Source organism: Pongo abelii, chromosome 7, assembly GCF_028885655.2.
Source record: "Pongo abelii isolate AG06213 chromosome 7, NHGRI_mPonAbe1-v2.0_pri, whole genome shotgun sequence".
Taxonomy (NCBI): domain Eukaryota; kingdom Metazoa; phylum Chordata; class Mammalia; order Primates; family Hominidae; genus Pongo; species Pongo abelii.
This window is the reverse complement of record NC_071992.2, coordinates 89,500,147-89,526,582: the sequence shown is the minus strand read 5'-3', so window position 1 is coordinate 89,526,582 and position 26,436 is coordinate 89,500,147. Positions and strand designations below refer to the sequence as shown.

The window sequence follows — 26,436 nt, the reverse complement described above, 5'->3', positions numbered from 1 at the left end:
CCGGTCGACAAACAAAGCAACAGGAAAAGGATCTATGAGTTTTCATTAGAAGCTGCTACTATGACATTAGTGGACTAATTCCACAAATTTGACTAACTGCTGTACATTAGAGAATAGTCTTGTATAAACAGTAAGTACTTGATTTTGATAACTAAGCTGTGCTTTGTAAAAGAAAAAAAAATGCCACTATGGAGTCATGCAAAAAAACTGTTTTTGTCATAAACAGCTAATAAACAATGGCGATATAAAATAGCCTAGTTGTTAAACACAAAAATTCTAGAACAGTACTGCCTAAGTTCATGTCCTGGTTTTTCCATTTTCTAAGTAAGAATAATAATTTTATTGTTTCCCTCATAAGATTTTTGTGAAAAATTAATAATAAAATGTTAAAGACTCGGAACACCCTGTCACGCTGTAGGCACTCAGTCTTAGTCACAGGTTCAGTTGCCTTATAAACGTTCTGTTTATAACCATAGTCAGAATCATAATTTTATATTAGTCTAGTTATTATTGTATGTCTTTGAAAATTTGGCATCATATAGTAAGTTGATTTAAAAAATCTCTTTCAGTAATATGTATAAATGTGACCATAGAATAAATGCCTGTACAATTTATTTGGCAAATATTTATTGAGCACCTACAGTGTTCCAGACATTGTGCTGGCTCCTGGTAATATAAAGATGTGTGAGATCTAATATCTAACACTCAAGATATAATCTGGCAGTAGAGACGACCAAGGAAATAGACAATCACAATAAAGATGAGAACTGTCTTAGGGTGAACACAGAGTACTATGAGAAAGGAGGGGCAGGCAGCCAACCCAGGTCAGAGAAGGGCCCCTGGAAAAGACAAAATCTCATGAGGTTCTTCCTTGCCTTTACAGTACTTCATTTGTTACTCTCTGTAATTCTTTCATAATTTTTTAAGATTTCATAATGTCTTTTATATCCTTCAGTTAATTCAAGTGCTATAGAAAAAGTGAATTCCTTGCCAAAATTGTTTTTATCAGTTCACACTTAAGAGTAAGAGGGGAAAGAGGAAAACTTTGAAATCAGACAGAGTAGGGTTTAAATTCTAGCTCTACCTTAACTTGAGCTTTCTTGAGCTTTGACTTCATTGTGTGTAAAAAATGAATACATAAAAACTATATGCCTACCCAGATGGCTGTGGGAATTCAAGAAAGGATGTATATAAAGCACCTAGGGTATTGCCTGGAATGTAGCCATTGATAAAAACATATGTGTAAAAGCCCCTTCACTGACATTAGGAGGGCATCATATTACATTTCATCCTCTCTCTTTAGGTCTCAAAATTTTTACAACTACCCATATAATCCTCCTCTCCCATTCCTCTTCAGAACTTCATTTTTTAATTATCCACCTTCAGATTCCTAGTTTTCTATTCCATTACTTTCAATAGCAAACACCACACTTACTTTTGCACCAACCTTAATACTAAATCATTCTAAATATTTGAATAAATTCCAATACTCGTGATAAGCCATGTGTCACCTGCAGCTGAAAAAGTCCTGACAATAAAGCCCTGGTCCCTCAAACACTTAACACTTTTCTCCATCACATCCTGCCCACAGCAAAGCCATAGAAGAAACACTGAATGGCTTGATTACTTGATGTTTAGTACAAAGCATTCATAGATTTCATTGGGAGTGTAAACATGCACAGAACTTCTGAAGGCAAATGTATCAATATGCTTCAAGAATCTTGAAAATGGGCATAACTTCTAACCTAGAAATTCCTCTATTTGCAATTTAAGGAAATAATTCTGACAAATTCTGACAGTTGATCCTACCTATTTTCCCCTTCTTCCATGGTAATAGAAATTTTAGTTGAGCCCATGACTGCTGAGAATAAAGACTGTATTTCCCAGGCTCTATTGCAGCAAAACATGGTCTCCTGACTATCTTCTAACAAGGGGAAAGTCATGGATGTGCCACAGGGCAAGTTCTGGGAATCTTTCTTAAAGAGACAATTAGCCCTGTGCCTCTTCTTCATCCCATCCTCCATCCTGCTTCAGAGAGGATGGATTCTGACCTGGACCATGAAGAATGGGGCCACGCCTTAGGAACAGCTGGGCCATGAACTTGGGGAAAATTGAGCTTCTAAAGACACTGAGGAGCAGAACCCACACCAATTTGAGTCTTCAAACCTCCAAACTTTTACTTGAAAAGGAAAAAAAGATCTTGTGTAAGGCACTGTTATTTGGTGCTTTCTGGATGCTATTGTCTTAACCTATCTTCATTAATACATCAATCTGGTAAAATATAGGTGGCTTTTATTTCTTTATGCTTCTGTATACTCTAATTGTTCTATAATGAATGTGTGTTGCTTTTACCTGTTAAAGGTGTGAACACTAAAAGAATATCATTAAATAGATGACATAAGGAAAAATGTGTGTGTTTCATCACAATAGAACTGCTATATCTACTTCCAGTGATCTATAATCACTTTTTTTCCATCCCAGTAAAAGCCACTGTTGGTAAAATAAAAACCTTATTATCCTTTCACATGTTTATTCAGAGCTCCTACTGCACTGTGTATTCTGTGTCTATGGTTTTTGTAGATCATAGATATGATTATTATGGGCTCCTTGAGGACAGGAGCCAGGTCCAGGTAAATTTGTTTTCAATATACATTTTTTGAGCCCTAAGTGCTAGATAGAAAATATACAGAGTTCAAAGTCAGTTACAGTCACTGGCCTTAGGGAAATCAAGTGTGAAGGCAGAGAAATGAGATCCCAACACAGTGTGGTACTTGCTGTGACATCTAGAAAGTTATAGTAGGAATATAGAGAAAGGCACCTAACACAGATAGGCTTCCCAGAAGAGGTGATAATCTTTACCATAACTAGTACCATACTAACACAATTACCATTATATCCAGGGTGGTGCCCCCACTGGCTCATGATAGCTGATTGTTAAATTTTCAGGAATTTGCAAAGTGGATGTTCAACTCAGCTATTCGTCAAAATTAAATCAAACTGAGTTGCATTTAAATGAATTATTTTCGCTGGGCACAGTGGCTCACGCCTGTAATCCCAGCACTTCAGGAGGCTGAGGCGGGCGGATCACGAGGTCAGAGATCAAGACCATCCTGGCTAACACGTCTCTACTAAAAATACAAAAAATTAGCCAGGCTTGGTGGTGGGGGTGCCTGTAGTCCCAGCTACTCGGGAGGCTGAGGCAGGAGAATGGTGTGAACCCGGGAGGCGGAGCTTGCAGTGAGCGAAGATCGCGCTACTGCACTCCAGCCTGGGCAACAGACTCCATCTCAAAAATAAATAAATAAATAAATAACTTTAAAAATAAAACTAGCAAATACTTAAAACTCATCACTTCCTAATTATGTGTATTATTATCTATACTCCTGAGTTTATTTGTGTCTATCATATCCACACAAGGCAAATAGTATATAAGGATGTGCTACTTGCATATCTCTTCCTCTCTGTTCAGTGATGTCATGTTAGTGACTTGAAATTGGCCATGGTAGAACTATTTACAGAAATCAGTAAATGCTATCATGTTTAACTTTTTCCCAGAAAGTTGGCTGTTAAATGTTTACTACTATACCATTGAATGTATCTATCTTATTTAGTATTTAATAAATTGTTTTGATGAGGAGAAAGAGAACCCTGGGTAAATTTGTGAATGAGTAAATTTGCATACTAATTTGCTTTTGGTACCTTTTCCTTTCCTAATCAGCTTTTGCTTCCTTCTCCATTTCCAAGACACCCACTATGCTTATTACTTTTTCATTCTCTTCACTATCCTTAGGAAGAACATGGATATGCACAGGTCAATCTGCCCACTATCAAACACTGAGCACTTTCTCTAGCACATCTTCCCAGCAGCAAAACCATGAACTAGTAAACACTGAATGAACTGATGACTGCACTGATGTTCAATATTAATACTTTATAAACAAAAGGTATAAAGTAGAACGTCTGCATCTAAAGATCACAAACGGCTTTCTTACAATCTCATTTGATCTTCATGATAGCCTCTGAGGTAGCTACCATCCGTAAATTAGAAAAGCTTCCACTACAGTTATAGCTGAAGAAATGAGGTTTAATAAGTGAAAGACTAGTCCAAAATCCTGGAGCCGGTGACAGAACTACATCTCAGACACACATTTTCTGATTACTAGTCAAGTATTAGCTTCTACTACACTATGCTAGCCTTAAACCAAAGAGAGAAAGTTGTGGACCTGCAAGCTTTAACCAGCCTGAGGCGGACTTTGGAGAAACATACAGCCACCTTATTGAAAATAAGTCCATGCAGATGGATACTGTTCCATTAGAGTCCTTGTCAAACTGCTGTATTATTAAACTACTGTCTATATGTCTTTCTGGTGCATCAGATTCTGAGCCTCTGAAGGGCAAAGATCCAATATTGTTCATTTTAGTGTCACCAGGAACCCAGAACAGTGCTTGGTACATAAAAGATGAACCCAAACTGATTATTAATTAATGGAGGAAAATAGCAGGTAACCACTACCAACAACAAATAACAAATAAAATAATAATAAATTGTGACCTAATAGTCTGCTGCTCTAGAAATTCTATATGTAAAAGTAATTTCATTTGATAAATTTTCCTATTTATAAATCTAGACTGTAGATCATGGCTCTGTAAACTGACTTTTATGTTAATATTTATTTCAAGCTCTTTCTTCATTTTGCCTATTTTTGAGTGAATGAAGTTCACATGAATTTGATTGATGTTATAAAACAATGAATCATATAACTTCTGAGCCTGAGTCATCTTACCTATAAAATTATGATTAAAAAATCTACCAGATATGCTAGCCACACAGATATATCCAATTTAGGAAAATTCCTCAAGCTGGACACTTATGTTTTGTGCAATTTCTTGTATGTTTTTGCTTTATGCTTCAATAAAGTTTTACTTTATCCTATAGTACTGTTACGGCTGAGGTGCATATACGTTTATATAAGTTACTGTTATGTAAAAATCCTATTACTGACATATCATATAAATTTTGACAGGTATTAGGTAATTCCTATATTAAAAAAAAAAAAGAATGACAACTAAGCTAGAGAAACCTGACAAACTAGAATACTCTGGATTTCTGTTTTTTTCTGGTACTTTTATGAATGGCCACAAGAGGTCTCTATGTTTTAAGAATAACCAATCCCCTGCTATTTTTCTTTCTTGACAAGTTAGAAAATAGAAATGGTGATATTCTCCAGAGAATACATTTACCTAATTAAGCTAGTTCAAAACCAAATTTTCCAAAATTAAAAAAGATCTGTTTTTTTTTTGTTGTTGTTGTTGTTTTTCTGAGACAGAGTCTTGCTCTGTTGCCCAGAGCTAGAGTGCAATAGCATGATCTTGGCTCACAGCAACCTCCGCCTCCTGGGTTCAAGCAATTCTCCTGCCTCAGCCTCCCAAATAGCTGAGATTACAGGCACGTCCCACTTGGTCCGGCTAATGTTTGTATTTTTAGTACATACGGGGTTTACCATGTTGGCCAGGCTAGTCTCGAACTCCTGACCTCGTGATCCACCCGCCTCCGCCTCCCAAAGTGCTAGGATTATAGGCGTGAGCCGCCACGCTCAGCCATTTAAAAAAGATCTTTTATACCTGTAGAAAAAAGATAGAATTGTCTCCACTTTCTCCTGACAGTAGCAATGTTAATACTATTAATAAACACCCAGAAACTACTTTGTCTGCTCAGCCTTGACGCATGCCAGTAATCTGATCCATGTGAATTACATAAGATTTTTAATTGGGATACACATAAGAATAAAGGGCGGGGGAGGGGGTGTTCACCCACACAGACACAGGCTTAAGAAAGCAAGCACACTGCGTGTGGCCGAGGCATACTAGAACCACAGCACACTGTGGACAGGTGCTCAGTGATCAAGGTTCAGTGCCATGACAAAGGTATACTGTGTCAAAGGGGCTCTGTGATCAATATGCTGGGAACAATGCATTGGGGACCAAGAGGCACTGTGCGCTTCCCCCCTGAAAAAAGGGGAGTCCTTATTTTAAAAATTTTTTCTTGAGAATTTTTATCTTGAATGTGAACAATTCTTGTTAGCTGATATTCTCAAGTGTCCATAAAATTCTAAATATTATCTCATCAAATGAGATAAAAAGATGGTTCAGCAAGTACATTGATTTGATAAAGAACTGTGATGGTTCTGGCTAGTTTACTAGAGTTCCAATCAACTTGACTCCTGTACTGTATTTGATTTATTGCAGTGGTTCAAAAAGTATGGGCCCCTGACAAGCAGTGCAAAATTACCTAACTTCTTAGAAATGCATATTCTACTGAATCAGAAACTCTGGGGGTGGAGCCTCGAAATCTGTTTTAACAAGCCCTCCAGGTTTTTCTCATGCAGGTAAAATTTACAAACTATCAATTTAGTGTATAATTGATGAACCGTCTCAAATCTCAATCTCTGGTTTTCCCTCATCTGTAAAATTTTCAGAGCAGAATAGTGAGAGTCTAAAAGAAAAGGATAAATAACTTGAAACAACCTCCACAAAACGATCTGGTAAAACCTCATGGTGTCAAGCCACCAGTTAGAGGCCCCAGGTTCATGGTGCTAAGATTCCACCACCTTCCCCTCAAAAACCATAGATTAGCCTCTGACGGCTTCTAAGCAAAAGCCTCAACAACTTTAGAACAGCCCAGACTTGATTTTGAAACTCTAAAATGTTTTCTGTCTTTCAATGCATCCCAGAACAAATAATCATATTTAATAACAAGTACAACTCATTAAGTCAGGACACTTTTGCTTTGAGGTTACTGTAGACTTATAATAGTTTAATATTCTAGTTTCTCAAAGAATGGCTAATAATGTTAATGACGCACTAAGTTCTTTTAATAGGAAATTCACTTTAAGTGAAATTCACTTTGCTTGTGAAAAATATTTGACATATCTATCTATGCTCTTTCATCCATCTCTTCTGTGATGAACGGTGTACATATTCAGAATAAGTACATGAATACAGACCAATCAAAGATGCCTTTGCACCACGTGGTTGCTAATATTTCTTAAGAGTGTTTTCTGTGTACCAGGAAATGTTTTAAGGGCTTTATATGTATATTGTACTTAACACTTGCAAAATCCCTTAAAGCAGGGAGAAATATCATCCCTGTTTTACTGATGAGGATACTGAGGAACAAAAATTTTCCCAAACTCACACTGTTCATGTCAAAATTGGGACTTAAACCCAACAGTCTAGTCCAGAGATTGTGTTCCTACCACTACACGATCTGGCCTTACTATATGAGGCACAATCAGTCATCAGTTTGACTTCACTAGTCCTACATATAAATATCACCTATTCCTTAAGTCACTAATTATTTTACCTTGGGAAATTTTTGCCCAGGATTGTTTTGAGTTCACAGAAAAAAACTGGGAGAAACAGGGTAGAGAGAATATCCTGCTAAAAGTAAACCAACACTTACTAAAAATTTCTCCCAACATTGCTCTAATAATATCTAATTTCCTTCTAAAAGCTTACAAAGTGACTTTGTAAACAGTACTCATTTGATTTTTCCAACAATCCTTCCAGTAGAAATAAGAAATTAGCACTGAGGTGTGAAGTTCACTACCTCACTAATAATCAGTAGAGTTGGAACTAAAACCCAACGCTTCTAGCTGCAAACTTACTGTATGCTCTAATCATTTCCCACAGCCTCGGTGTGGCCTACCACTTGCCTCAGCTTGTATGCAGAACCAACTCTAGAGCCCTCTCTTTACCTATTGGCAACACACCCTGACTTCAGTTCAGTTTCTTGGCTTTTGGACACATTGATTGGGTCATGGAATCTTCCCAGTGTATGAGGGCAATGGCTTCACCATGTAATTTCTCCACTGTAACATAGCATTACCCTTCACTCCAGAATATGGAGTTGTAGTTAAGAGATCAAAATCTAAAGCCAGAACTGGATTCAAATCCTGGCTTCACTGCTCACCAGCTATGTGATCATGGGCACGGCTTCCTCATCTATAATCCAGGTAAAGTAGTTACACCACCTTTCTTGGGATATTTTGAGGATTCATTGTGATTTTTAACATGTTAACTATTTAACACAATTTTAGCACATGACACATAAGAAGTATAATAGATAATAATGATAGAATGGTAAAAATAACTGATTTTTTTAATACTCTGGGTAAACGTCAGCTAATATTATGTTCTCCAGTGTATCCTGCTAGATTGGCTGTACTTTGTAACTTCATTTTTGGCAATTCTCTCTAATGGTTTACAATGAATTTTAGGTATTTATACTTCAAAAATACATGTGAAATAATCACTACTAGCTGGAAATTACAGTTGATAAAAGAAAGAAATAACAAATAATAAAAATTCTTAAATACTACTCATATTTCCACAGATTCTTTTCTTGACTTCATGCTATACCTGTTGAAAATCATTAAAAGAACATCTCAATGGTTATATTAATATTCTGCAAAAATCACTTATAGTATGAAGGTAAGAAAAATCTAGGAGAAAAAAGGAGGCACTTCCCATTGTCATCTAATATTTGAATAAAACTAACAATATCACAAACATTTGTCTTATTAAGAATAATTAAGAGTTATATTTATAAATGCAACTCTAAAAGCCTGTAGGATATTTTAGACACAATCTTAGAAACGCACACTGCACAGAGGATACTTAATGCTTAGATTTGAAATTGCAGCTTTTAATTAGTTGTATTTCCTAAAGTTAAGTGCTTTCTTACTAATTTAAAATGTGTTTGTGTACATTTTAACTATCCTCTCAGTGGAGAGTGCCTTTTTCTTGCTATTTCCCAATAAATGATTCAAGTAGTCTTCCTGGACATCTTATTTTATCATTCTCTTTTCATATTTAAAGGAATCTTTCCAGAGACTTAAGATCATTTGGAATATAGCTTTGTCATTCAAATTAGAGTATTTAAGAATACACTGGAATTTATTTTTCAAACGTCCTTGCTGTTGTGTTCTTTTAGTCACTAAATAATACATAGAAAAGTTAATTTATGTCTGCATTGTCTCTGGCTACGTGAGAAACACAGCATAAAAACTCAGAGACATAAGCTTTAAAGAAAGAAAATGCTAATGTTGCAAAGGTTTCTCTAAGTAAGATTTTGTTTTGTAACTGTATAAATAGGGCAAGTTAAAGTTCTCGGCAGCAGCAGACAATGAGCAGCAATAATAATTTATGTTCCTTTGGCACTAGCTTCAACACACTGGCATGATTTTTTTTTTCTTAACCACCCGTTACCAAGGACAGTGACAGCACAAATATGAGAATGATTACAGTACTATAAAAACACACTTCACTTACCTTGTTTGTCTTAATAAGGTCCTAAAGAAGCATAAGATAACAGTGACAATAGAATATAATGCTGAATTTTACAGAGACACCACAGTGTAAAACAACATTGGCTTTCGCTTCTTAAGTACTATATTTTTCAAATAAAATTAATATTGCAATCCATAGAGAAAAGATCAATTTAAATCCTCAGTATGTAATTGAAACAAATGAAAGCACGGAGTTGCGTCTGTGGTTACTAAAGTTCCATGAGAGAAAGGGGTGATGTGGCCAAAGTGAACCTGCTTCCAGGGACTCCCTGCAGGGACAGGTTGGAAAAGTCAGTGAACCGCAAAGATGGCAGAAAGGAAAAGCTTCACTTTATGAAACTGCATCATTTTAGAGCAGGGAAGTTAAAGAAAAACAGAAACTGGTCAAATTCAGGTGATGCCTTGGTTTCCAAAGCACATATGAAGAATCAGCTACATATGTTAGCTTGAAAACTATTCAGCCTAAGAGACTCCTGCTGTATGCAAGCTAGGAAAATGCATAAGCCCCATCCTGCCAGTTTCAAGTAGCAAAAGAAGATGGTAAAACCACAACTCCCCAGAGATATAGACATTTAGTATATGAAATTGGAATATATATGAAAATAGAGAGACGAAGTTGAGGCATCTAGAGCCTTAATGGCTAAAACCCAGTGGCTTGGTCTGGAAGGGAAGCCTTGATGAGTTTTGAAGTAAGGGAGATGTTCCTTCCTGTTAGACTTCCCAGAGCAAAGGTGCTGATTCTGTGCAAAGAAGTCACTGAAATCTGATGGGCCCTCTTTAAATAACTGATGACCAATGAGAGCCCTCTTTTTTACCTTCCTGATTATGCTTGGGCCTTGATGGCTGTGGCAGCTGCAGACAACAGCAAGTTCTCAGGCAGACATGCAGGGAAGTTCTCAGCTCCGCTCTCAAGAGCCCTGAGACAGCTGTCTTGAAAGCTGATTTAGAATGTCCTCCCCTGTGGCCAAGAGGGTGCCAAGCTCCTTCTAGCTCTGAGTTGGGGTCTAGACCCTATGCCCTGTTTCTTTCTGTGCTAAGTCACAGCTCTGAAATCAGCACCAACTTTTGTACACGTTGCTTCCGAAGCCCTGAGCCACCCCTTGTAGCAGTGGGCCTGCTGGGTGCCGTAAATGTGATCCTGTCTGTCGTTTTAGCCTCAGCAGAAGAGCGACATGACCATATTTATTGCTGTTGCTATTCTGGGGGGTGGATGACGTTTTTCTCCCCTTGTGGCTGAGCCCTGCCTGTTCATCTTTCACCACTCCCTCCAAGTCTACAAGACTAAAACCAGTGATACAAATAGATTCTATCAGGAGGAAAGTTAAAATGAGAAGTTCTTAGGCATTTCCAAATCTATCTGCTGTATGTCATCAAAAGCTTCAAAATCTGTTGGCCTACATTTTAAACGTGTACTGTTAGCATCCCACTAGTACCATAAACAGCTATTGGTGGTAACCTTGTTAAGGAAAGAAAAGATGGATAAAGGGTGGGGGGGAGTGGGGGGTGAAAAAAACAGCTTGACTGATAAGCACAGCTTAGAAATTTGGCAAATATTGGCTTTTTCACTGCTGAGTGTTGGGAGTGTCCAAGTGTTGCCAGAACACTTGAAGATTTTCTACTTGCCTATTTGTGAGCTCAGTCTCTCCACTCTTCCTAAGACACTACTCTTTTGTGACGTGAAAGAAACTAAATGACAAGCCACCAAAACTCCAATTAAGGATAAAATGATACAAGGCACAGGTGACGGCTCCTGGGAAGTAACCACACACAGGTTTTCTAAATGAAAGACTTAGATACATAAATAACTAATTACAACATGCATTACATGATGCACCAAAAGAGAGGGATTCTTCCTGCTTTTCGGGGTTGTAAAAAGGAAAGAAAGAAAGAAAAACAACAAATGAGACTGATTTTGACTCCCTTCGTGTTTGTATGCACCTAGTTCATCATATGCATGTGACATTTTAGCTTTGCTAAAATGACTGTTCAGATTCTTTGTGCTCTTCTGCAAATTTGGTTTGAAATGTACACAGAGGCAGAACAGTATAGCGGAGGCTGCAGGTTGCAGAGGTGATGAGCATGGGCTGTGGGTGTAGAGCCCTGCTTGGCCACAGCCCAGGTGTGGAAGTGCTTGAAGACTCCATTTCCTCTGTAAAATTAAGGTCATAAGAGCAGCCACCTTCTAGGCTTGTTGTGAGAATTAAATGAGAGAAATCTCTGAAAAAGCAGTTAGAAAAATCAAAAGGCTGAGAACAAGAGCCTTGTTTGCATTTTAGTGCAGGGACATTTAACCTCCCTCTAGCAAGTTTCCTTTGGATCCATTGTAGTTCATGTTCAACCTGTCCGTTCAGTCTTGAAATGACAATACACAGGAGTTGTGCTCCAGATTCCGATGTTTCTGGCTGTCTGCCGGAGAAATACCTTTTCAACATTCAGGTTGAAAAGTGCACTATCAGCTGAAGACTCGGCTAATTTTCTGAGACTGAGAAGTCCATAAACTATAGAATTATTTAAATAATAGCCTTAGAACAGGACCTGGTTCTTAGTGCCAAGAAAGTGATATATATATGTAAATATATATATAATCTTACAATAAATGAATATATATATCACATATATGGCTTTTCTGCACTGATGTGTTTTTTCTTCCCACTTTTCAGTTGCATATTTCTGCACAATTACATCACAGATGTGCACAAATGACGCCATCTTATTTCTCTAGGACCAAAATTAGTAATTCTAAAGACCCATTTCTACTGATGGTGGAAAAACTCTTCATTTTGTCCCTTTCAGGGAAACTTGGCTACCTCTAGTATAATATAATCCTTTTTCAGGTAAATGTTCAGTCACCTTTCTCTGTCCCTCTGGTGGTGGGAGGAAGGGTGGAGAACGGATCTAGTTTTCGGGTGGCTTGGTATCCTCTTGCCTCAAGGGAGGGGCATCTAGTTTAAGAAACATCCTCTTGTCCTCACTGGCCTCCCTTGAAGTGCCTTTTCCACCATCTTTGGCACTTGACCTCTGGCCTTGCTGCATCTGCTGAAAGATTCATATCTGAGGTCACTCATGGTCAAGCCTCCCAGCACAGTCAGCGTGTGGGTGGCCACTCCTCCTCCCTAAGGCTGACTCAATCTTGGCTCTAACTGATTCTGTGAAATACAGCCATGTCTTCCATCCAGCCTGTCCCTTTGTGATGCACACCCAAAGCCTCACCTCTCACTACACCACAGCAACCCGCCAGCAGCCCACCAGCTTGCAACTCTTACCTAGGTTGGGCCAGGAGAACTCATCTCCAGTTTCTTCCAAACTTCAATTCATGACCCAGAGGACCTACAGAGGCTTGTTGTAGCTACAGCTTCATAGGAAACAGACTTTGACATTTGCTTACAGAAGGTTTATTCGCAAGAGTTCTCCATACAACATCCACAGAAGTGAGGGGAGCCGGGTTGAGTAGAGAGAAGTTAGAGCCGCCACACAGTTGCAAAGAAGCTGACTGTACAGGGAACTAGAGCTGGGACAGCTTTTGTGAGTTGTTCCAATTGAGGCAAGGGAGCCAGACCTTTATCTCCCCAACAGTCTATCAGTTATTCGATGTGGGCTGCCCCCAGCGAGTTCGCATGGCCTCTCACTAGGAGGCCCTCTTTGGCTAAGGGCAATTCTGGGAGAAGGACTCAGTCACAGGCATCAGCTGCCAACACTCACATCAACTGAGCAACTGAATGCTGGATCCCAGAAGTGTGTCTGTGCAGCACTACAGGGTCCTCTACAGGGCTATCTCAGGCTCTGCTTAAATACCCAAAACCAACCCCTCTATCCTACAGTGGCTGTCCTGAGTTGGTTCTGAATATTTGATGAGGCTGCTGCCATACCTTCTCCTAAGACATCTGGGAGGAAGTCTCATTTGAGACACTTGTGCCCTCAGATATTCAAATCTGGAAACTTCTATCCCCACTCCCTCTTTCAGACCTCTCCAAAATGCTCTGATATCATGTCCTACATCCTCTCTCATCTATGTTTCACAGTCAAAATCCTGTATTCAATTCTCCAATTGATAATTTCTGAGAACCCCATAAATCATTTTTTCCTCCTTTCAACAAAACCTGAATCTTACAAATATTAGCCTTGATCTCTTGCATATCATTTCTTCTAAAGTTAAAATCCGTTTTCAAGTTGGAAGTTTCAAGTTTACACCCTTTGTAATTTGACCTCCTCTGCTCCCAAAGTAATGAACATTGTTGAATGATGAGAAGACTTGTGAAAACAGTGAAACTAGCTTAAGCTGATAATTCATATATATTAACCTAATCAACTTACAAATGGAGACTACACCACTTTCTGCCATGTCATGAAATGTACATTTCTTTTATTGGCTGCTCTTTGGATTTGGCAAGTTATACAAAGTGTTTGGAGCTCTCAGTTTTACAGGGCCTCTACTCAAACTTCCTTGTGAACTGTTCTTTATGTGCCTGAGAATCTCAGGGCTCAGGTTTTCCAGGGCTCTTATATTTTCTTCCCACACCCCAATGGATCAGTTTGTGGACTTGACTTTGGAGCCTAGTTCTCTAAGCCTTTTTCAGCCACATGGCCAAGTAGGCAAAGACCTCTCAGTCGCCTTTTTCTAATTCTGTCTGTCCTGGATACCATAAGCAGGAATAGCAGGGATGTGTGATCTCACTCAAGTTGGCCTCTCCTTAGTCTCAGATCTTAATGATCACTTGATCTTGACCATACCAAACCTTGGGGTCTAATGATCCCTTTTTAGGATGTTAAAAGGTATATAATTTATCCTGTCCCTATGGATCTATGTGAGAAGAAATCATTTCCTTTATTTTTTTTCCTTTAGGAATAATCCACTCTTAGGATTCCAAACAGAAGTCCACATACCCATGGGAGTTCACCCATGTATCCTAAGGGGTCTGCTGATTCTCTCCAGATTTTCCATCTCCATGGGTTGTTACTTGATTTCAGAGGCTGATTTTATGTTTATGTTTAGGCTGACTTTGGCACTAAGTCCTTCTACTTTAATTGTTTCTGACTAATGAGAAGAAAAGCAGACCTAATACATAATTGATGCATCTCCACCGAGCAATAGCCAAATGGTATGCCAGCACACTGTACAAAGAAAGGCTTCCTACTAGTTCACAAAGCAGAGTCCTGAACAGCATCTAGCAGGACGCATGGGCTGAAATTAGGAGTGTGGCTCCATGGGTAGTACCGTAACATTTTAAAATGAAAAACATCATCTGTCACACTAAATTCAGGTTGTTAACTTGAATATTATTTGTTTTCAATTATGTTAGCTTTATGTTGTAAATAAACTATAAGCATACGGAGGTGTATCTTATATTTTATGCATCGAAGTACACATATACAATGATTGTAAATTTAAATAAAAATAATAAAATTTAATCCACCATGGGAGAAAGGTCTAAACACATTTTTGTTTTCTTTCAAAACTTATTCCTGGATTTCTCAAGTTTAAAAATAAACACTGTTCTATAGCAGAGGGGTCACATCCTGCTTGAGGATACATATCAGAACCAATAGGGAGGGGCTAGAATTTAACAACCTTTTTGTATTTTCTAATACTACACTTCTGCCTATTTTGCTTTCTCTGTCCAACCTCAGCTATGGGAGGGGTGACTAAACAGTCATTGCTTCTTACTGAACTCTTAGAGTAAGAACACAAACAGGCCCTGGTCCCTGCCTTCCTCCCCACCATTAAGTCTCACCAAGATCCTCTCCTTTGCTCAATGAGCCTTCTCAGTCCCTTCAATGTGCCACACTCATTGTGCCACACTCTTTTCATAATTATTTCCTCTTCTCCAGTTGATCTACTTACTTTTCTGGCTGTCTCCTACTCATCCTCCAGAGCTCGGCTTAAATGTAACTTTCTTAGAGAAGCATCTGAGCAATATCTATTGGAAAAATGGATGGGTGGATGGGTGGACGGATGGGTGGATGGTGACCAGATAGAGGGATGGGTGCGTAGATGGGTGGATGGTGGATGGATAGATGATGGGTGGATGATGGATGAAGGATGAATAGGTAGGTAGATAAATGGGTGAATGAATAGATGGTAGATGCATGGATGGATGGATGAATGAGTGGATAGATGGTGGGTGGATGAATGGGTGAGTGGGTGGGTGGATGATGAATGGATGAATGGGTGGGTGGATGGATGGATGAGTGATGGATGGATGGGTGAGTGGGTAGGTGGATGGATGGATGGATGGATGGATGGATGATGTATGGATGAACGGGTGGGTGGATAGTGGATAAATGGATAGACGGATGGGTGGGTGAATGGACAAATAGATTGTAGATGGATGGTTGGATGGATGGATGCATGGGTAGGCAGGTAGATAGATGAATAAATCGTGGATGAATGGACAAATGAATGGATGGATGGGTAGGTGGGTGCAGGGATGGATGGGGAGGCCTTCCCTGATCTTGCAATCTAACTGAAAGTATCCCTTGCTATTCTTTTTTATAGTACTACTTTTTCTTCTGTAGCACAACAATTGGCAACGATATATTGATTTAATATCTATTCTCTCAGTGGACTGTAAATTCCCTGAGGGCAGGGAGTTAACGACCTTATACCCATTACAAAGCACTCTATTTAGAAGGTACTTGCTACATATATATTGAGTAAATGAAAAAAGGAAATCTTGAAGATTATATTCACGTCACTGAAATAGCTGTAAAGTGTGGAAAAGACCTGTTCTAACATTTTTAAATATTTTAATTAATGAATTATGTTAACATGGAACAACCTAAAAGAACAATACATTTTGAGAATAAGTAACCTGTGGCCTTTGACAGGAAGAATCATAAACTGAAACAGCACTTGAAAATGATCCTCCTCAGACATTAATCAGAGACAAAATATACACCATAGTCAGTATGAAAATGACCTCAAAAGCTGTATTTTTTAAGCAAAATTCCACTACTGCTTGGACAGAATAGTTCTTGGGATATATATGATTCAGCAGTCACCACATGCTTATAGTAGTAGAAAAGAAAAATTTGGTTTTTTTCATCCAACAATAAAAAGCATCTTGAAAAAAAATCTGAAATAGGTGGTCCCAGGATCACTTGAACATACTCTCTTCCTGTGTGTTCAACCCTACACCCCTCCTGTCTCAACATTGCTGTTAACCCCCAGGAGTGGTAGACAGGAAATCCAGCTAATCCAGATGCTGATACCCAGAAGCAGGGACAGGCCAATGTGCCCAGTTGCCACAATGTCCAGCTAGTCCAGGGCCATATGAAACTCGCCAGCTCAATCAAGGGTTCCAGCCATTCTAAAGTGGCTGGAAACCACAAAGGGCTGGGGCAGGGGGTACTTTGCTGTGTCATCACCTAAGAGCAGAGCTCTTTGGGGCTTACTTAGCCCAGACACTGAGCCCCACTGCTTCTCCTAGGTGGATGAAAGAGACACACTTCCCAAGACCAGTGGTCCCTAGACAGCACCTCCTGAGTTCAGTCTCCAGATGCTGGGCAAGAGAAGACAACTTACAAGTCCACCCACTGGTTTGGCCTAGTTATCAGGGTTTTGTTAAGGTCTTGGTTTCAAGGCCACCTCATAATGGCTGGTTTTGTTTTGTAAATATCAACTATCCATTGTACACTTATCCTTAGAAGACATGCTATTATATAGTACCTTTGAATTTTGCTTTTAAAATGACAAGGAGTAGGATATTCTTTATAACTATGAAAGCACTTTGAGAGATAATTCATGTGAAAAAAAATAAAGTCATGTTGGGATCACTAGTGTTAGACAACTTTGAACTTATTTGACTAGCTTAAAGAATCTAAGGTGGTCCACAGGAGAGGATTACCCTATAGCAATGTTTCCCTGAAGAGCACTCAGTGTATTTCTTGAAAACACAGATTCCTGAACCTCAATGCCAAGCCCATGGAATCAGAATTCATCTGATTCCATGGGCATGGCATTGGAGACCTGGGCATGTGTATACAGACAGTCCCCTACTCAGGATTTTTTTGACTTTATGATGGTGTGAAAGCAATATGCATTCAATAGAAACCATAGTTCAAGTACCAATATAGTCATTCTGGTTTTCACTTTCAATACAGTATTCAATAAATTATATGAGATATTCAATACTTTATTATAAAATAGGCTTTGTGTTAGATGATTTTGTCCAACTGTAAGCTAATGTAAGTGTTCTGAGCTCTTTTAAGCAGGCAAGGCTCAGCTATGATATTCAGTAGGTTAGGTGTATTAAGTACAATTTTGCCTTACAATATTTTCAACTTATGATGGGTTTATCAGGACACAATCCCATAGTATGTCAAAGAGCATCTGTATTTAATAAGTTCCCCTCGGTGACTGTTAGCAGGGCAGTTTTGGAAATTGCCCTATGATAATGATTCTCCATCAGATAAGTACATTAGGATTGCTAGGAAAGCTCTCAGAATATATGAGATGGGGCCACTCTGACATTTTGCTAGAGGAGAGCAGAACCTACACAAGCATCTTTTGTAAATGCTCACCAAAGAATTCTCACCTTTGCTTTGATGAAGTTATCAGCCCTAAAGGAACATTTAGTATGGATCTGAGGTGTGGAAACAAGGCATGATTTAGCATAGGCTGTTACATCGAAGGAAATGATGGTGCATACTTCTTTCTAGAAATAGCAAAACTTTCAGAACAACCAATATGGCAGGACTGACACAGCTGGAGGTTTCTAAATGTCCACTTCTGTCACAGACAGGCAGACAGTCTATGAATTACTCAATCAGTTGGTGAGTCGGAAATCACTCATACCATCTGTATTACTGGGGCAGTCTTTTCCCATTTCAGATGATAAGTTTTGGAGGGTCCTAAAATTTATCAAGTCTATTTATTGCTTTACACAGGCTATTGCATCATCTGCCAAACAGCGGTTCTATTCAGTTACATATACAGAATGGAATTTTCAAATAACTAAAATAATAAAATGCTAAGATGCTGAAGACTGACATTTCAATTTAATTATTAATAAGTACTATAATTTCAAGTTTCAAATTGCTCTTCAGTGAACCTTTCCTACTCTCACCCCCTTGATTTTTATTTGTATCTTTACAGGTTTTTACATATGTACAAATACAGCAAACTATAGCATACTACGCACATTGTTCAATATCTTGCTTTCTTTTCTATCTGATAGATCTTGGGGATTTTCCATATCAGTACATAGAAAGCTTCCCCATTCTTTTTTAAGAACCAGGAAATCTGATTTTAAACTCAGTTTAGTAAGTTGTGATTTAGACTTTCCATCTCTCTCTGACCAAGAACCACCTGTAAATGTAAGTGTGTATGTGTGCATGTGTGTGTTAGCTGTGTGTTCTTTAAAGACCACTGGGTGTAACAGTTCAAGGTCTCCAAGAAGCAGATTCCAGGATAGAATCAGACATGTAAGAGATCTACCAGGGGAACACACATGCAGGATAAAGACCACAGGAAGCAGGAGTAGGCGGGAAACCCATGAAAGGAAAGCAGGGAAGGAAGAATTGTGTAGAAAAGGCTCAGACTGCAGTGTAGCCCTTAAAAGGTTTTAGCCAGGTCAGTGGGGAGCACAGGAAATCTCACCCATCAGAGGAGGTCTGTGTTGAGAAGGAATGACCCAGTTCTTGGAATCCCACTGTGCTTGGTTATTGGCTGGAAACAGCTTAGACAGAGTGTGGCCTCAGCATGAATGCTATTGGAATTCAAAGGTGCAGCAGCTACAGGCTGTTCACCAACCTCTTCTCTCACAGCAAGTTCTCCTGAAGGAAGATCTGAGTGGTGCACATCTATGCCCACCACAATCTCACCTTGCACTGCAGAGATTGTCTTCACATGTATCTGGGGGCAGTTCCTGGGGGCCTTTCTTCCTGAAGGGAAGCTCTGATAAGGGAAGTTAATGGAACAAATGGCAGTCCCTGTTTCGGAAGTTAGCCTTGTGGCTAAAAATGGTTCTCATCTTCTCCCTTTTCTTTACTTCATTCTCCTCACCATCAGCTATCACATAAGCAAGTTCTATTGGCTTACCTGGTGGTATAACCTAATCCTTCATTTCTGGAAGGTCTGAACCCTTTGTAAGTCATACCTTTCTCAGACTAGGGTTGCTACATGACTGCATCCATGGTTACAAGGGATCCGTAGAGTCCCAGGAAGCACCCAAATGGATCACCTGGGTCTGCACATATTCTTTTCTGTCTGCACATATTCTGGGTCTGCACATATTCTTTTCTGTCCCTGTTGTATAAAAGCCTCCTTCTGCTCATCAAAGTCAATCATTCCTGCCAATATGGTGATTCCTCTTCTTACCTGCTGATCCCTGGGCATGATCACTGGATCTGCCAGGCAGGGGCCATAGTTTGCAGCTCTGCTTTGTCCCCTGGCAAGAGTGCTTCCCCTCTGGGACCCTGCAGAGTCCAGAGATGCAGCGATAGGAAAGACATTGGATGTGATAGTAAATGAGGTACTATTGCTTCTACCTCTTAGTTCCTAGGCTTCTATGTCCTCCCTATTAGAGATAGTGCCATAGAGAAATCTGAGTCCTTGCATATACCACACCCCAAAAAATGCCACTCCATCTTTGCAGATTATTACCAGCAAACTAGAATTATAGCTGTGCCTTTAGGAGACCATTCCATTATTCTATGAGGTTAGCCCCTGAAATATTACAGAGGTAAGCAGTAACACAGTGTCTAAGACGAAGTGGACCCCACAATCAGGGCTCGTTCTGGCACCTCCTTCACTGTGAAGTGGGTCCCCTGGTTGGAGTTTATGTGTGAAATTCCATGCTTGTGAATCAGGTATTCTATAAGCCCCTGGACAGTGCTGGTACAGGCTGAGGCTCTGTGGGGAGGAAAGGTATATCCATACCCAGAACGTCTATCCTTAGTAAGGATGAACCACTGGCTCTTCTAGGCCGAAATGAGTCTAATATACTCAACTTACCACCAAGTAGGTGATTGATATTTGCAAGGAATACTCTGTTACTAACAGATCTGACTTGCAAAGTTAGGAGTAGTTAAACCGACCTCAATAAGCAGCAGTCCTTGCTCTTGGGCCCAGGTACAACCTCCATCTCTGCCACTGAGGCAATTAAGCTCATGTGCCCCTTGCTCCAGATCTGGGATGTCTGTTGAGGAAGGCTGACATTAACTGACTGAGTCCCGTCATCTACTTGGGTTTTCAGTGCCTCTTCCACTTTGTGTCCATTCCCGTATGTTCATCCACATGTCTCTAGCCTAGACCTCCATGTTTTCAGTCTTCCAGTCCTTCTCCGTCCAGCCTCTGACCAGACAAGGCTGTTAGCCACTGCTCAGAAATCTATATAAATATTCCCACCTGGGGCCACTTCCCCTTCCACACAAAATACATGACTGGTTCAACATTCACAGTTCTGCCCACTGGAAAGATTTTCCCTGTCTACAGATGTTCAAGACCACTCCTGAGTGTAGATGTAATGCAGCCTCCATCCATTTTCAGCTACATCCACATACTGAGCTCATCCAACCATAAACCAGATACAGGCTTTTCCTCCCCATTCAGCTAGTTATTTGAAACCCCAATCTGCTCAGAGAAGCGAACCAGTGGAACCCAGGTGGGGGACATGAGGGTCTGTCCCACTCAGCCCTCAAGAAAGGGCAACCTGTTCTTGCAGCTTTTCATGCCCTCTGGTCCCACTCAGCTTGCTCCTGGAGATCCCGGTCCCAACTCACAATAGATTGCTTCCGGGTCTGTCAAGACTTGAGTCAAGAGGACTCAAGCTCATAATGGGAAATTCTGAATGAACAGGCACTTCGTCCCATGGTCAAGCACTCCTTTACTACCAAGGCCAAGTAACTTTCAAATAAACTGTTTCGCAAAAGATGTAAGATTGCCTGTTGCAGATGATATAGATCCTTGCCTTAGATCCCCATAGACTTGCAACTGTGATTCTTCCACAGGGGCTTGCCATAATCTTCATATATCTTTTCTCACCACGGATACCTCCAACACCATAGGATCTGCCTGATCATATGGCCCAAAAGGCAGGGCTGCTTGCATCACAACCTGGGCCTCTGGCAAAACCCCTTCCTGCTCTGAGCCCTCTCAAAGCTGGTGGCCTCCCTTCTGTGTCACCTAGCACATAAGCTGAAGTAGTGTCTAAGTGTGTATGTGTTGCTTCCAGAACCAAAGAGTAGGCCTACCGGGTGTTCTGCTTCCTTTTTGCAGTAGAGGATGCAAGATGCATCAATTTACCCTTAAGTTGGAGGGGTTGTCAGGGGCAGTGACCTTGATGCAAAACCCATAGGAGATGTGAAGTTGTGGCAGCTGGAGTCTCTTTGCCAAGTACCCTCCAAACTGCAGGTTCTCTTGAAGGGAGATCTGAGCAGTGAGCCTCCACAGCCACTCTTTGTGTGTTCTGATGTCTCTGTAAGCTTTAAAAAGTGCTTGCCACGTGAAAATGATGTAAAATGCAAGAGATGACAAAAATGCTAGAGTGTGATGAAGGAAAGGAAGAGGAATTTAAGCTTTATTTGGAATGCAATCAGTATCTGAAGAATGGCCTACAAGGGCTTTGAGGTATGCATGCTGAGCTGATATGCAGATTGGTACTGCAACGCTTGGCAAAGATACCACATCCCTCCTTGTCATTCAGTTAGAGGAAAGCCTCTTCTATTATTGGCTATTGTTTCAAATCCCATTCCTGAGCTCTTGGAACCATTCACTCCTCAATTATAATTTACATTTCTTTTACTGCCTAATAATTGATTTCCTTTTTCTTTCCTTCAGCTATGAGTCATTTAGTAGCTACTTACTCCTTTGCTTTCAACAACATTGTGTACCTCCCTTCTTTATGCAACTGCTTTATGAAAAGGTTATCTCATCAATTTTTACAACTTTTAACAACATCTCAATACTGACACTCTTCAAAATGCTTTTATATTCCCTTGCTATCTCCAAGTCATGCAATTTCAAATACTGAGTTGCCTTTCAGCCATAGTTTCAGAACAAAGCATTGTGATTTTAAATGTAGGATGAGAGATGAACTCATCGCCATGTCTCCTCGGATGCCTGGGACTTCTTTTTCAGGAAGTCTCTTCTGTTCTTACAATCACAGATTGAAAGAGAGACTTGAAAGAGTGGCAAACCTTCATTCCCTTCATTCCTTCCCTTGGTAGGGTGCCTCTTAATTCAAGAAGATCATTGCATTATAAATATCTGGAAGGGTATGCCTTTACTATATCCATAAAGTTAAACAACATGCCAATGATTACCAAAAATTGTTTCAACCATAGCCATCCATTAAATCACTCTGTCCTCTGAACTCTTATAATACTTGGCACTTATTGGCTACTTGTAGTTATCTCCCTTGTATTTTTATTATTTTTCTTTTTCATCTCCTGTCTCTTTAGAGATATTTTATATCCTTAAGTGCAAAGGCTGAGCCTTACTTCTCTATGCCTCCATACCTAAGACAGTAATCATGTACACATATGTAAGATGAATAAACATATGCCCACATCTACATACATATACGTACACATTTTGTGGTTTGGTTCAGGCACTACATCTCAATACAGACCTGCAATCCACTCTGTCTTCAAGTTACCACTCTTTCAAGTCTCCCTTTCATTTGAGGTTACGTTTTTTATTGTTAGAACTTTCCCGAAACCCTCTGTGAGCCTCATCATTGGACATGGATGGTGTCCAGGCCTATGTGGAGCTTTCCCCATTAGGAAGAGGAGGCAGAGAGAGGGCCACAAGGGACACATCATGAGAAGAAACCAAAGCATTGCCCTTGAGAGTCAAATAGGCTCAGCTGGTGTTTTCAGATCAGAATTAGACTATTTCTAAATCAGACTCTTGGCTTCTAGGGCAGGATTGCCTAGTTATACAAGATAAGCCAACAAGTATCTAGCAATTATACAAAATTCTGGTACCATGAGGCTAATAGTTGGAAAACAACAGATAGCATAAAGTTAAGGAGACTAGAAAGGGATAAGAAGAAGAAAAATACACAGAGAATGACACAGCTGAAGTGGTGGGAGATGAAGAGGGAGAGAAGCACGAAATATGGGCATCATAGAAGCCAAGGAGAGGAGTGCTCACAAGTATAAAATTCACTGCTGCCACTAGCAGGATAGGAACTGAAGACATGCCATCATATCTGTCAAACAGAAGGTCCCTGATGGCTAGAAAAGCTTCACTAGACCGGTGAGAACAGAATCCAAATCAACTAGTACGTAAATTGGAGGCAGGGACGTAAAGACCAGAATACACTCTTTCAAGATCTGCAGTTTCAAGAAAAGACATAGAAGACTTAAGGAGATGGTAGACCAGCAAATTAGGACTGTTTTAATACAGAAAACACAAGAGCTTGTTTGTTGGCTGAAAGAGAAGAAATTAAAACATATTTAAAAGAGAGAAGGCTGGGAGGCCAAGACGCGTGGATTGCTTGTGGTCAGGAGTTCGAGACCAGCCTGGCCAACATGGTGAAATCCTGTCTCTACTAAAAATACAAAAATTAGCCAGTTGTGGTGGCACACACCTATCGTTCCAGCTACTCAGGAGACTGAGGCAGAAGAATTGCTTGATCCCAGGAGACAGAGGTTGCGGTGAGCCAAGACTGCACCATTTCACTCCAGCCTGGGCAACAGAGCGAGACTCCATCTCAGAAAAGAGAGAAACAGAAAGACAGAAAGAGAGAGAGAGAGAAGGAACTGACCCAGAACTTGGGGAAGAAAAAGGCTATCTTTTCCTCTTGGAGGCAGGTGAATGGGAAGCGGAAGAAAATGGGAACCTATGTAAAGTTTTTGAAGAGAGGAAAGGTGCAAGTGTTCCTAGCTCCTTCTTCCTTTGTGAGACAGAAGACAGTGTTCTCTGCTCAGCAGGAGAAAGCTGCAGTGGAGATGGGCTCCAGGACGGTGATAAATATCAGGAAGCTGCCTGGGAAAAGTTGTGCTATGTAGCATGGAGGACTTTGATGAGAACCAATGGAGTGTTCAGTGAGAGTGGCAATGAGGGAATGCTGTCAGAGTGGAATTGTAAAATCCCAGTTTGCAATTTTCAGCTGGACCTATACTCTTAAATTCCAGAGAGTTGGCCTTACTGGAACTTACTTGCTGGATCAAAGTAAGGTGCAGGCTATGTCCAAGGCCTGAGTGAATAGTGCAAGTCTCAAAAGGGCATGTTACTGAACAACAGCTGCCAGAGGAAGAAGAAAAATGGGCATTATTTACTTATCAACTTACTTATTTTTAATTTTTGACCTCTCCTACTGAATTGCCTACTGATCATCTCTGGGGTATACTTCTGGATCACTGTCTCCTAAATAAATATATCTTCCCCAGCCCCCGTAATTTACTCTCCTTCCTCCTTTAAAAAAAAAAAAAAAAATCTAGACAGCAACATTATCATTCACCCAGGCAGCTAATCTAAAAAAATAAGAAATAAAAGTCATCTTTACTGCACCTTGTTGTTCTCCACTGAGCATTTGAAAGCTCCCAATGTGTTCTCATCCTCTCTCCAATCAAGGACAGGAATAAAGAACCTCCTCTAAAGTCACACAGACCTGGGTTTGAATCCCACCTCAACCATTTCTACCTTGAATAATTCTGTACATATGAATGTGCTAAACCTTATTTTCTCCTTCTGTAAAATGGTTGTATGACTAGTACAAATCATCTACAATTATGAGATTTAAATGAATTCATACCTGTAAAAAAAGCTTAGTATGGTATCTGTCATACAGTAGTTGCCATAAAAGATTTGAAGACCATTAATTTTGGAATTCTCTTCCTCTTCTGATTTCACACTGCCTGCAAAGTTTCTGACCATATTTCTTAATTTTTATATTTAATCACAGACAAATTTCTTGAATGTTTGTAAATTCTTTATTGCAAATATTCAAATTTTGATTATTTGATTGTATAAATCAAGATGGTAATACTTTTTGACTTATATATCAAGTGATTTTAATTGTATGTGTTTTTCTACACACTTTGAATCATGGTTTTTAGACAATAAACACCTACAGATTAGCTTTTTGTCATTTGTAAATTTTTTATTAAAAACTCTCAATAATCAGACAGGTTTTTTTTGGTTTTTTGTTTTTTCTTTTAGAGATGGGGTCTTCCTATTTTGCCCAAGCTAGTCTCAAACTCTTGGGCTTAAATGATCCTCCCGCCTCAGCCTCCCAAAGTGCTGGGATTAGAGGCATGAGCCACCTCATCCAGCCAATAATTAATCTAATATGTAAATAAAATGAAGTCACCAATAAATTTTTAAATGCACCTTCATTTTTTAAAAGACATCATTAAATTCCAGCAAAACATCCTTACTAATATGTTGTTAACTGGTCATAGTCACACTCGAAATAGCTTACAATATGTTATAAAATTTTTTAGAATGTAAATATATAATAACTAGGTTTTTAACATGGAGGAAAACAAACCATAGGGTAGTTTCTGGCCCCTGGATTTTCATGGCCTCCCCCATTCCACCTGTCAAACCAACATTCACATTCTCTTCTTACTAATCCCTTCTTAAAGCTAAATTCAACTCCCCCTTATCCAGGGCAAAGGTTCAGAGGCAGAGGGAAAATAAGGACATTACTAACCCTGACTATTAAACCGCAACATTATTCCACTGTCTACTATCTGCTACGCCATCACTCTCAGCACCTCTTCCTCTTCCTAGTTTTCTCTCCCCGTCTTCTCCAACCATTACCATTGACCCTGAACACTTACACTAACACATACGTCTTCGTGACTGGGGAAACATTCCATTGCGATGGCAGCTGGTAAATGGAAGCATGGCCTATATGGTTATTTGCCAAAAATTGTTTAATAATTTACCAAAAATACTAACTTTCTTTCATAAAGAAAGTCAACATCAGAGCTAGGCTAGGATTAAGATTAGTTAAAATTTAATCATACATATCTGGTGGTAAAGTCTCACTTTTAATTAAGGTTCTTTGCAAGGCATCTATCAGGGATAGCCATAGGAAAAGGGTAAGCAATAAATGGCCATGTCTTTTTTCCTCCCCAAATCTTCATATTCAATCCAGATGTGTATGCACCTCCCACCACAAATGGA

General features: G+C 39.6%; 1 protein-coding gene across 1 annotated transcript in view; it reads right to left on the bottom strand.

The window, feature by feature from the left end:
• GDAP1 (ganglioside induced differentiation associated protein 1) overlaps window positions 1-26,436 on the bottom strand; it is a 454,780-nt gene that overhangs the window by 425,523 nt on the left and 2,821 nt on the right. The window lies entirely within an intron of this gene.